Source organism: Leptidea sinapis, chromosome 30 (genome assembly GCF_905404315.1).
Source record: "Leptidea sinapis chromosome 30, ilLepSina1.1, whole genome shotgun sequence".
NCBI classification, from domain to species: Eukaryota; Metazoa; Arthropoda; class Insecta; order Lepidoptera; family Pieridae; genus Leptidea; species Leptidea sinapis.
The window spans coordinates 4,934,117-4,946,122 of NC_066294.1; the positions used below are offsets into that span (position 1 = coordinate 4,934,117).

General features: G+C 34.7%; 1 protein-coding gene and 1 non-coding gene across 2 annotated transcripts in view; one reads left to right on the forward strand and one right to left on the reverse strand.

The window, feature by feature from the left end:
• Positions 1-12,006, reverse strand: part of LOC126973891 (neuropeptide CCHamide-1 receptor-like) — a 444,867-nt gene that overhangs the window by 392,336 nt on the left and 40,525 nt on the right. The gene's annotated exons all lie outside the window — the stretch shown is intronic.
• Positions 11,528-11,600, forward strand: Trnap-ggg (transfer RNA proline (anticodon GGG)). Its single transcript has one exon. It is a non-coding gene; the product is annotated as a tRNA-Pro (tRNA).

A 12,006-nucleotide genomic window follows, 5' to 3' on the forward strand; every position in this document is an offset into this window, starting at 1 on the left:
GTTCAACATAAAAATTACATCATTCAGAACTTTTATTACCCAAATATAATGTGAATACAAAATATAATAAGTATCGTAATTATTTAGGTACAGTCTCCCCTCTAGATTTATTTAATGAAAATAAGGGATGAGACAAGCAGGACGTTCAGATGATGGTAATTGATACGACCTGCCCATTACAATGCAGTGCTGCTCAGGATTATTAAAAAATCCCAAAAAATTCTGAGCGGCACTACAACTACGCTCGTCACCTTGAGACATAAGATGTTAAGTCTCATTTGCCGAGTAATTTCACTAGCTACGGTGCCCTTCAGACCGAAAAACAGGAATGCTTACACATGACTGCTTCACGGCAAAAATAGGCGCCGTTGTGGTACCCATAATCTAGCCGGCATCCTGTGCAAAGGAGCCTCCCACTGGCCTGCAACGGTCATACGACAACATACCAAGGAATTACAAAGTAAATACTGGAGGGAAGTGAGTGGGTGTAGACAAGCAAAAGAGGACCTACTCTAAATAGACATCAGGCTCTCCCGCAAGCTACTAAAACTCCCACGCTAAAAATTACGTAGAGTTACCCATGTAATAACGTCCCTTTCAACAAACATCTGTTTAATATAGCTGTCACCGGCAGTCCACTGTGCAGAGCCTGCATGGAGGCAGAAGAATATGATGTATCCGTTAGACACAACTTACACAAGCTTCGACTCGTGTTTAAATAGAAGCAACAAATTGAACATCAGAAAGATACACATTTGTAATAGAACTTTTTTAAAACAAGTGTTCAACACATGTTTAACTTGTAAACACAGCTAAATTTTAGTACGAAAATATTCTCCTTCAAACAATAGCTCGCATCATTAAGTTCTGAACAACTAGCGTTTTGTGTGCCAAGTCAAACACGAAAACAGGTTAACAGCCAGCTCGTGTGTAACAAAAATAATTTAAAAAATTTTGATAACAATAAATTCACTCATTTATTCTTAGATAACTCTTATGTAGTACTTTTCGCATGTTAATTATAAATTAGTTAGATTCACTAAAGCTTTCTCTAATTTCTTTCACAATTTACTTTTTGATCACCACCGCCCACATTCCACACCAGAGGAATTGGTGTACGCGTTTTTTTTTTGAAAGTACCCACGTCGTATCGTCCCGGAGATACCGCACAAAGAAGTTCATCCCACACCTCTGTAGTAAGTACGTGGAAGAAAGTTTCTCGAAGACCGCACTGTGGAGGACGGTGGAGATGATATCCTTATGTGTGGCTTGACGTGCCCTTCGCACGGACTTCGGCGGCAGGTACCAGGCAAAATTCTGTATCTGCTTTCATTCATCCAGAATTTAATTGGTCGTAAGTCTTTTGGTGGGTTGGTTTTGCAACTTTGCTTTTGCCTAACATTAGGATTTTCCATCCTATAAAGGTAATTAGTTAGCCATATTATGTCAAGATATGTTAGACTTAGAGCCCCATTAAATTGACAATTTTTGAAAGGAAACTACTTTAGCGGCGTTGAGCACTTTTCTTGGGATGGGTATAAAATGTTGAATTGTTCTGAAGTGCTAAATTTTTATGTAATATAAATTGTCATTTTTGTGTACGACAGCGAAATAAATGAATAGTGTATATAACCACATAAATGTTATTACTTTGATACTGATAAATATACAATTCGTGCGATATTATTCCCAAACCATTATAAAATATTAATGTTCAAGTTTTCACTTCAGCAGGCAGTCCCGGAGTGCAACCTGTTATTTTCTGTAATAACTACGTTCTTTAGAGGTCAATCATTACATGTGATATTCTGCCGTGACGTCACAAGGATGGCGGTCATTGAATTACGTAGCAAAACTATTGTACGTAAGCTGACGACTGCATGCTGAGATCAGACAGACGTTAATATGCCAAGGTTCCATCCACCAAATGTTCACGTATGAGGGTTATACCCATGTCATATTTATCTCGATCATTCTATAGTAAAATTTTTGTTAAAAAAAATTGCAATCCACTCTCTAATAACTTATGACTTTCGATACTTGGTGAGGTACTTCTGGAGTGGAGTAATGGTGGAGTTTCTTCCAGGTATTACCAAACATAGACCAGTGCTGAAGCCTTTGAAAATGATAAATAGTGAAAAAAATAATACTAGGATGAAACCTATTGGAAAAGGAAGAAAATATAACAAAAATAAAAGTAAAAATAAATTACGGGTGATCTGAGGTCGGGAAGTGGAAAAAGGGGGTGTTTAAGGCTAAAAAATGTTAGTTCTTCATTTTCGGCGAAACTACAAGTCCTATGGAAAAAAGTTAAACAGAAAAGTTGTAGTAATAGGTGCTCCTAAGAATCGAAAACCATTTTTTGTCTTGATCGTAAGTTCCAATTATTCATTCAGTACCTTACGCTTGATATATTGTTAAAAAAAACAACAAACATTTCATATCATATACCTTTAAATATGGGGGAGTTCTTTCGTGGATTCATTAGCACTGGATTTTTATCCAACTTGCATGCGGCAAGTATGACAATTGTACACCCATTAAATTAAAAAACCTAACAAGTTCCATAAACGGCGAAGATTTTAATAAAACAGATTATCATAAACATACCCACTGTTACACATGTAGCTTATTTATAAATTACCGGAAGCCATATATAATATTGAATTTTATAAATCAAATATTCTTATGGATCTATTTTTAAATCAAATAAGTCCATTATTACGTGCAGGCAATTTTAATGAGCGACTCAAGATTCCACGACAGTACTGGAGCTAGAATCTTTTATGTTCCGGATCTTTTATCTCCCGAGTTAAAGCAATCAAATGCATTCCTACGTATTCAAGAGCTACGTTTGACGGAATAACAGAACATGTACTCTGGTGGTTTTGTTCATAATTAATAAACATTATTTTTGAAATGAAACTGCTTTAGAATCGTTATGATTTGAAACTCGATGAACCGAAAAAGCAAGACGATATAGACACAAACAGGTAAATGTTCAGCCGGCGAGAGATGAGATAGGTAGCATAATAAAGTGCTTAGGTACCAGGAGAACATAGCTGAAGAAGAGATTGTCTTATGTATGCCGCGAATATACCTTTAATGTATTCTGACGTCATACGCACGTCGTATTACAACATAGACACCAGGAGAACATAAGTATGGTAGCGGTGATAGTAATAATGTCTTTCATAGCGGTTGAAATCATGTGTCATCCTAGCAATATCAATTAGGACTTCATATGTAGTTTAGAGGTTCATGCACAATGCACATCTTACAATTATTATACAAGTGCTAACTATCTTGAAGTCAAAATTTTTGAATCTTACACTTTTACCACGTGTGAATTGCATTGCACACATGTTTTTTTTTTACTATAATTCAGATATCTGCTTCTTATTCTTGAATTGAATGTTATCTTAAAGAGTTTTATACTTAGATCTTCATAATATGGACAAGTGCTTTCATAATAACTTTATTCTTTAATTATTAATAGTGTGGGTGGAATGATGCATCTACTGTATTGTTTAAGGCGCGCGGCACCTTTCGTAGGCCTACCCATACTTACTTAATATATGACAATCAAAAAGCAACCAATACAGTTTACCTGATGTAATCTAGAAAAATCCTATTGTAAATTACAGAACAAGCTATTACAAAAACTAAAAATAAACTACTTTAAAAAACCAACTTCAACAATTAAAATAACTTAATAAAGATTTAATTTAATACACGCCTTACCTATCCTATTATTTGTCTTACCTTTCATATTAATAAAATACTACTTTTTAATTGGTTTGAAGTCGTCTTATAAACAGACGGCTTTTAGTTAACGTGTGATGGCATGCGAGTGTGACACAACTGCCTAGCTCGATAGTTCTTTCCTGACTGTCCGCTCAGTGGTCGCCCGGCGGCCGCTCTCGTCCACACTCGCACCACACGCTGATTATATCCGAGTTAAGAATACCGAATCATCTTCGTACTCGTTTCTTGGCTCAACATTCTTGACTACTGCATATCTAAGATATAAATTCTCGTACGGCGTTTTCAAACTCTTCCGAAACGGCTGAACTGTTTTATATCCCAATTTTTTTTTGCATTTCATTTGATTAATTTTTATGGCGATACAACGTTTACCGGGTCAGTTAGTTAAATATAAAATATGTCTAAGCAGCTCAGTGAAGATTTGTATACCCTTCTAAAATTTCGTGAATCTTAGCTGGTTTATTCCTATCCAATATCTTAAATTTATACTTGCATAAAACTACTTGAATTTGAGAGTATGGCTTACATGCCTATTAGTGAATATGTTCTTGTTTAAAAAATCTAAGCGAGTGCGAGGTATTTATGAAGTTATGATAATTTTAATTTCCGATATTTATTGCATGTGAAATGCCCTCGTAGTATCATAACACCATCATGATTAGTCGAACATTTTTTTACAACTTACGTCAAATAAATGTCATACATTTATTACTATACTTTACTATAATATTATTGTTAGTAGAGAATCGACAACTGACGTCGAATTAATTTGTGCTTATACTATTTTTATTCGGAAGCTGAAAATAAGAAACAAACAAAGCCATTTCATTTTTCAAAATTCTATATTTACATGTATTTTACAAACAAAATAAATAAGTAACACTAGAGGTGACCACACATTAACAGTTCGCCTGAAGTCCATGCATTATACCACAACCACACATTATAGCGACAAATGACCGACAGTTATTATCGAACGCCTGTTTTGTAGCCACACAAAGCATGTTACACCGCTAATCTTCTCCGCTAAGCTTCGGTGGAAATGGATCAAGAGTACATTTTTGTATAAAATTCTTAACAATTTTATAAACTCTCCATTTTTGTTAAGTAATATTTACTTCAGATGTCCTAAGGTTGGCACTAGCAATAAGACATTGTTTTATGTTCCACCAACAAGTACTAAACATGTTCAAAATACTTTTATATGTCGGGCTTGTAATGAGTATAAAAATGTTATACTATTAAAATATAAGAGAGTACTTGTATATATATAATTTCATTTAAGTTAGCAATAATCCGTTTGTTATTTTTCTTCTAGAGTTTTGTAAGTTTTTTATTTTGTTTATCCTCTGTTTTGACTGCTTACATGATATGTATTAATATACACTAATGTGGAAACTTAATTGGTGTGTGTACATTTTATATGTATTTTTGTAAATGTTTTAAATACTGTTTCTTTCCCAAAAATAAATATATAAAAAAAAGAGGAGAAGAAAGGAGATGTCTCATTTATCTATAGAATTTTGTGCTGTGTCAACTGATCACGCGGCACGGCGGAGCGGATATATTGTGTGTAGGCCGGCGGCCGGGCGGCGCCTGCGCTCTCATGCCCCTTTCCTAGACATTTTCAATCTTCCCTTCATACACAACATTTGACTGATTTCGAGCGCACACAGCTCACAACTCCTCTCCATCATCATCATCATCAGCCGGAAGAGGTCTACTGCTGGACAAAGGCCGCCCCCAAATATTTCCACGACGATTGGTTCTGCGCTGCCTTCATTGGCGATCTTGACTAGATCGTAGGTCATTCTTGCGGGGGGCCCACCAACACTGCGTCTTCCGGTACGTGGTCACTAATCGAGGTTTTTCCTGCCCCACTGGCCATCTGTCCGTCGAACTATGTGCCCTGCCCGCTGTCACTACAGTTTCGCAATCATTTGGACTATGTCGGTTACTTTGGTTGTCCTACGGATCTCCTAACTTCTGATTCGATCACGCAGGGAAACGCCGAGCATAGCCCTTTCCATTGCCCTCTGAGCGACAATGAGCTTTCTCATAAGGCCCATAGTTTAGCGACCACGTCTGCGTACCGTAAGTCATCACTGGTTGAAAACCTTCGTCTTCAGACACTGTGGTGTTTGGGACGAGAAGATTTTACGGAGCTTCCCGAACGCTGCCCATCCGAGTTGGATTCGACGAGTGACCTTTTTCGCGAATTTGGCCCTGCATAACTACTCTCCGCTTTTGTGGAAATAACCTGACAGCTTCTCGGCTTATCTCCTCTCCTCTCCATTTTGGTGGATACTGGCCTTACGTTAATATTGGTTTTAAATACATCATTTTTCAACTTTTACTGCAACTTTTAATGATGCAACAATAATGCAACTGCAATTGATTCAAATATGTTGTGTTAAAAATCTAAGAGGCATATACTGGCTGGAAAATTGGTAATGTGTGGTGAATATAATATATTATATCTAGTGATATATTATTATAGATATTTTATCAACAAATATATTATATTTTACACAGGCATCTACTTACTTAATTAAACTACAACTAAACCACATCAACTATACTTTTTTTTTTATGGAATAGGAGGACAAACGAGCGTACGGGTCACCTGGTGTTAAGTGATCACCGCCACCCACATTCTCTTGCAATACCAGAGGAATCACAAGAGCGTTGCCGGCCTTTAAGGAAGGTGTACGCGCTTTTTTTGAAGGTCCCCATGTCGTATCGTCCCGGAAAAACCGCACAAGGAAGCTCATGAACTAAATATTATCTTAATTCATAATTAGCCAGCAAATATTTTGCGGCATTAATGAATTTTGACTGTCAGTTTCATACACGTACTTGCATACAAATGCAAATTATATCGTAACTCCTTAGATTAAGCATTTGTCTCCGCTGCGCTCCAACTAGATACCGCACTACCTCAGAACAATAGCTTTTTCATACGGCAACTATTATATGCTTGCGTCGCATCTTGACACTCAATGGCATCTTTCAAATTTTGTAACTTATATACGCTTCGTGTTCTATTCGTGCTATTGTACATTGCCATTAATAATTACAAAATACTTACCGTTGATATGTAATCCCAGTGTTTTTTTTTGTAGTATAATTTTAACCAAGTTTTACTTCGCAACCCGGAATTTTAGTTTCAATTATTAGCAAAGTTTAACAGGCACATGTGGCACGTCAACTTCACACATTGTTCGAGACTGGCACTTTGCGACTACGCCTGCGGTATCTAGTTGGAGCGCAGCGGAGACCAACCTAAGTGTTACATTATCAATAGCTTTATCAACTATATCGCTTTTTATTTTGTAAAATTATAATGAATGTCTTTAATCAACACATTATTAATCCCCGTATTAAATACTATCAAATAAATACTCTTATATATATAGAACGTCCCATATTCTATGATATTAATAGGAATTATAAATAAAATCTAGCCATCACAAAATTTCTTAGAGTGCTTTCGCACTACGTCCGATCCGAATCCGATCCGTACCCGTGAAGATACGGTCCGGTGTAATCGTAGAACTATTTCTAACGGTTGCTCGAAATGAAATCGGATGACGCGAGCCGGATCTAGAACGTATATAGAAATAGTAATGTATAGTAGTAGTAGAAATAGTAGAAATAGAAATAGTTCTACGATTTCTACACCGGATCGTATTTTCACGGGTACGGATTGGATTCGGATCGGACATGCGAAAGCACTCTTAGGGCCTTACTGTATTTCAATAGCAAGTCTTCATTATATTTAAAGAGACAAGAATTAAAAAATATATTCTACGTTTAGCACAAATATTTCTCTCTCATTGTGCGATTTAAATAAAAAGCAAATCCAATGTTGTCACGCCAGATTCACTAAAATTAAAAGCACCGATATCGACCCTTACACTTTTTTATCAGGATGTGAAGAGCAGGACGATGAGTTGATGGTAATTGATTCGCCCTGCCCATTACAATGAAGTACTTCGGTTTATTGAAAAACCCAAAAATTCTGAGCTTTTGCGCACATTTCCGCTCGTCACCTTGAGAATAAGATGTTAAGTCTGATTTGCCCAGTAATTTCACTAGCTACGGTGCCATTCAGACCGAAACACAATAACGCTTACACATTATTGCTTCACGGCAGGAATTGGCGCCGTTATGTTACCCATAATCAAACCGGCAACCAGTGCAAAGGTGCCTCTCACTGGTAAAATCTCTTTCATAAATTTTTGTGGCGATGAACCCCAAGGGGCCATCGTTTCCATCCCTTAGAGAACAAATATATATCCATCACCGAGTGATGCATATATCCTCCGCTTTAGATTTACGTTACCTGCTCCTGCCGCCTAAGATGTATTTTCGAACCAAATCCTACATACAGCGCTTGAAACTTTTCAGCTAGTTTGTTTATTATGGACTTAAGCTTTATAAGCTTTCATATATTAGGAATATAACTATGATACTATTTTTAGAACAAACTAGTAGTATTATAAATTGAAAGGATAATAACATGAATTATATAATATTTTTCTTGATTTTCAAAACTTTTTACTCATTTTGAATAAAACTTTCTTACATGTCACTATTTTAGTACGTCATTTCATAACAAAAATAAATTAAATTTTATTTAAATTTGAAAAACATTTTCATGACTAGATCTTTTAATTGTATAGTAAAACAGTATAATCATAATTTAAACTTATTGTATAAACCCTTATAGTTATATTATTTACAGCTAAATATGTCACAAATAATGCCCAAAAAATTTACAAATATTTTTATCCTATACGTCGATATAAAAATAATAACTATAGATGATATAACGTTATATATAACTGTTAATAAAATGTAACTTTATACATAATATTCACTAAAAAATAATTTTCAGCACGAAATTAAATGCAATTTGTAAAAGAACTACAATTTAAGTTCACAAAGATAGCCTCTCCCTCGAATTTATTCGAAAATGGAAGCTAGTTACAAAATTGTATATTTCATTCAATACAAAAAGAATGCTAGGAGAGTTTCTTGCGCCTCTTCTTCGCTCTCAGAGCGCCATTTGTTTCCAAAGCGATAGCAGAATCTAGTATAATAGAAATGACATCAAAAACAATTCTAAAGGAATCAATTTTGAGAAAATAAATGCCTTATATGCCTTTTAAAATATGCGTACATCTTCCCACAGATTGAGATACTTTCATAAATCAACCGAGACTGACAGCTAACATAATGGTTAGAACAGCTAACATAAAGTTACGAACTATTTTTTATTAAAAACGTTTTAGGTGTTGTTCACGGCTTTAGACGAGGTTGTGAACCACCTCTAGAAATACAAGTGTCGTTAAGTATAAAATACACATTTAAATATAATTTATTTACATGGTCACTAATTCTTCTATTTTCCTCTCCCTAGTATTCGAAACTAAAATAAACCCGTTTGATGGATGGTACATGAAAAATAAGCATGGGTTCTTAAATTTTATAATTAAAGTCAGTTCGTTTATTAGTAAAATTACTGGGAGGATGTGGAGCTTATTTGTTTAAATTTTTCATAGAATTTTTATTATCAAACTAAAAACTGACCTTTATGTAAAGATATACTTAGTCTGGCCATAAATACTGTTACAATTGAAAATAAACAAAAACATTACATTTGAATTTGGAATTTGTCATTTTTTATGATTATTCATTGAGTTTTCTCATTTTGGCGCCTACATATTGTTCATTATTTTACGATATTAAAATGGAGTTTGGTGGGGTATTAGCTTTGAAGGAGTTACTGAGCGATACTTTTGTGAAAAAGGTATCAAAACATCGGCACAAGTGTATCAAGATACCATTCTTGGGAAGGTAGTGAAGCCTTAACAACACCATATTCAATTACCAAGAATTGTCCTTGCAGCAAGACTCGGTGCTCGGTCTTGGTTGGAAACGAACGTTTTGAACTTCATCAGAGCTGAAGACTGGCCGTCGTCTAGTCCCGATCTTAATCCGCTGGATTATGATTTATGGTCAGTTTTAGAGAGTACGGCTTGCTCTAAGCGCCATGATAATTTTGTGTCAGTAAAACAATCCGTACGATTGGCAGTGAATAATTTTCCCATGGAAGTAGTGCGTGCTTCTATTGATAACTAGCCTCAACGTTTATAGGACTGTATTGCAGCCGATGGACACCACTTCGAATAAGCTTTTTATATCTTTAATTGTTTTATATTTATGTATTAAACTAACACACTGCAAAAGTAATAAAAGTTATTTGCAATAGAAAATTTTTTTCTTTGTTTCAGTATTTATGGCAATACTAGGTAGTATAATACATATCCCAGAATGATATTCGTATTGTGATAAAACAGAATCCGTCATTATTTCGTCCAAAATTTCCACTCAAGTTTATCATTTATCATCAGTTTGTTTCACGCTACATCTTGTCTAGTTCATAAATGTTCGCAAATGTTCGCGAACAACTTCTGTCTCAAGGCTTCAATGATCCGTTGTTCAGTAACCGAACGCTGCTCTCCCGACCAATACTTGTCCTGAGAAAATATTCATTCATTTCAAATTCTATTCTAATAACAACATTCAAGGGAAATCTCATTTAAGTGCGCTGTTTACTTTATTTCGTGGGTATTGAATTAGATTGAGCATTCACGCTCGAACATGTAACGTTCGTTCTATCCTCTTATTAAACGCGATCAGTTACAGCAGTTTTACGAGAGGTACACGTGCTATTGCTAAATGAATAAAGGACAAAAAACAATTGTATATCGTAAAACCTCGACTTTATAAAGAATTGACTTCTGTCGTGTATTCTGAAACAGACTATTTTTGTTATATATTCTTCAATTCTTCCTGACATGACAAAAGTTATTAAAATTTAATTAAAAAATATAGTCATCGTAAGAAATACAAATTTAAAACAATAGAGAATAATAGTTTCAGAACGTTCAGTTTTATCTTTTGAACAAACGTGATGTTGTAATCACTTGTACTTAGACGATATAATATTTTATCTACAACCATGCTTTAAATCCTCTATTAAATATTCTAAATCAGTTATTACCAACATTAAAATACCCAATGTCCTAATAACCATTACGTCATCCAAACGAATCTTGTAATGAAATTCAATACAACATTACAACACTCGTTTGGATGATGTAATGGTTACTAGGACTGCCTTTTTTAATATTAGCTTGCTGCTAACTGTTTCAGAATCTTAAGAATATAGAGGATTCATATCATGGGTGTAGATAATGTCTTGTATGCAACTGTTGACAATTAGGTATTAAAATACTCATGTGATACTATTATTACTAAATATATATGAAGAAATATAATGTATATATATAAATAAATAGATAAACCATGAATGTGTCATGTTTTAATACCCCTTATTACACAACAGTTGCATAAATAACTAATCGTATATTTTTTCTATGTATGTCATCGTTTGTACTGGTAAGACCAATTTATTTATAGACTTACGTTCTGGGCATCATGCTGACATTGGTCTTCCTGCTAGAATTCAATCGCCTGGATGTTGATAACGACATGGAGCTTCGAGTACCATGGGGAGGTGTAGATCGGCAGAACAGGTATCTAAGCAATTTGTTGTGTTTTTTAAAGTGATAACCCCCACTTCTGGGATTAATACACAAATAAAATTTGAAAACATAATTTTATGAATGCAGCCACAACCTGAGTTGAATAAAGCATACAAGATTTTATCAACGATACATCACTCGAACGGTTATCTCAGTTGGAAGAGTACTCGCTTGGGACGCGAGAGGTTGCGGGTTCGAGTCCCGCATCGTTCATAAAATTTTATTTGAGAGCAGGTATCTGTTAATTCGTTTATAATTTTAATTCAAAAGCTTCGTAAGCAAATATCAAAAAAATCTAAAAACTCAAGAATCCTAACTAAATTAAAAAAGTAACTCTCCTTATGCTATGAGTATTAAGGTCTGTCCACTTTTCAAATATATTAGAGAGATGCGTAAAACAATAATGTAGAAAAATTTAAATTATGGCTAATATATCTTAAGCTTCTATAGCTTAAAATAATCCTTAAGCTGAAAATAATAATATTTAAAAGTAATTCTTTGAGAGTGGTACCTACAAAGTAATGTTTATTTTATATTATTGAATTATGTCTATGTAATGACGTATAAATATAGTTATTGTAATATTGACTATCAAATATTAGTATGCCGATTTATTGGC